The sequence below is a fragment of the Nicotiana tomentosiformis genome, chromosome 5 (assembly GCF_000390325.3).
Source record: "Nicotiana tomentosiformis chromosome 5, ASM39032v3, whole genome shotgun sequence".
Taxonomy (NCBI): Eukaryota; Viridiplantae; Streptophyta; class Magnoliopsida; order Solanales; family Solanaceae; genus Nicotiana; species Nicotiana tomentosiformis.
Window position 1 is genome coordinate 43,233,059 of NC_090816.1, and position 2,233 is coordinate 43,235,291.

Consider the following 2,233-nt stretch of genomic DNA (forward strand, 5'->3'; position numbering starts at 1 on the left):
CTATGTTTTCTGAAGAAGCAAATGGTTAGTTATGCTTCACTATAATCACTAAGAAACAAATTAAAAGAGAGAAAAAAACAAAGGAATGACCGCAGCCCGCAGTAAATTCTTCTTAACCCACAAAATTAAAGAATATACTTTTAACTTATAAATATAAAGTGTTCCATATTAAGTTCTCGTAGGATCCATTTCTATGACTGTTGGGTCAGAAAAACATTTATACATTTAGATTTTTTATGACAATAAAAATGGATTATGTTCACGTAATACTAAAAATGATGTGACAATATCCACATTTTTCTTGTTTAAATTTGTCTAAAATATTTTACTTCTTTGAAAATGTCAAGATCAACCTACCTACTTCTTTTAAAATATTTCATTTTGGTAGGCAAAAAATTAATTTCATCTCATTTATGTAAACTCTGCTAATAATATGTTTGCCATCAAAATGGACGAGTTTTGCATTAAATGAAAATACGCACACAATATTTAGGAAAATTACAAAGCTTGAACCCTCTGCAAGGAATTATTTTACTAAATCATCTAATTAGTTGTACCTTTAGATAAGTGTATCCTCGATCTAATAATCTGATAATTGAATTCATGGAAACAGTTTCATTGCAAAAAGTCAATAAATAAGATGAACAAAATATATCAAAACTGCAACTACCGTACCTTCTCAATGGAGTTGCACTAAACCTTCTGAAAATAAACATTTTAAACAAAGTTCTATATTGTTTTTGACTGCAACGTGTTGTTTAATTTATTTGGAAACTTTGTCTATTATTACCATTACAAGGTTTCTTTGTCATAACGTTGAGTCGTTTTTACAACGAGTTACATGTGCGCGTAAAGCTATCATTTTTTTCCTTTTAACATTATGTTAACTCAACGACGATTCTTGTATTGTGTGGGACCCATTAAGGGAAAATGCTCGGAGAATATTTTTATTCTTCGCGAGCTCCAAATCAAAATCACTAATCAAACATGGAGGGATTTCATTCATTCATCACACAATAACAACAACAACAATCCAGTATAATTTCACTAGTGGGGTCTGGGGAGGGTATGTGTACGCAGACCTTACCCCTACCCTGGAATAGAGAGGCTTTTCCGATAGACCCTCGGCTCCCTCCCTCCAAAAATTTCCCACCCTGCTCTTGGGGTGACTCGAACTCACAGCCTCTTGATTGGAAGTGGAGGGTGCTTACCACTAGAGCAACCCACTCTTGTCATTCATTCATCACACTCTCTAGTGCATGTTACCTATATTTTTATATATTTCAATGTTACTTTACCTATGCTTTCATCACTTTTTGGTGCTATTTGATGTTGAAAATGCCCAACATATGCTAATTATTGATGTTTTCGACTAATTAAATTGTGTGTGATGATTTGGGACGTTTGGATTACAAAAATATGAACAAAAGATGCTCCAACCGTAGGAGAAGAGGTTGCATGCAACCTAGTTGCAATGCCATTTGAAGCAGCTTTAGTAGTGAAGTCTCAAAAAAGTCTACAGCTTAACATCCGTACCTGGACATGTCAGAGTTAAAAGAACAGAGCTTGGATACGAAGCATCCACCCAGCATCCGCTGCAGGAAATTTAAATCTGAAACAGATGCGAAGCATCCAGCTTAGCATCAATCCCTGAAGTTGACTCGGAAAAAGAAAAAGGAAAATTTTAGCCCACGATTTTTGTACGCAATATATCAAGGAAAAATGCCTCTTTTAGGTCATCTAACACACTTAGAAGCATAAAATAACTATCACAGAGTTTAGAGACCGTGGAATTCATCTTGAGTTCTTTTTTTTTGTACTTTTATTGATTTTTATGTATTCTTGAGAATTGCTTGTGATTACTACCATGACTATGTGTGGAAAAACTCGTTTATTAATCAGGGGTTATGGTTTTTACATGAATTTTGATATTCGAATATTGGTTTGACGATTTAATTTATCATATTGGGTTGTTTATTCATATCCCGAGCCTAATTATTTTACTGCCTAGCTAACAGTGAAATACTATATATGAATCTTGAGTTGCACTTGAAAGAGATAATTCTCGATTGCAATAGGGTTGAATAGAGCGCGATCTTGAACCTAGTCACTGGGGAATTGATTTATGAATACAGATAGAAATAAACCTATTTATCGTGTTTAGCCAATTGTGCAGTAAATTATTTATGTGTTCTTTTTATCTCTAATCTCATAGAAATATAGGGTTCGGAAT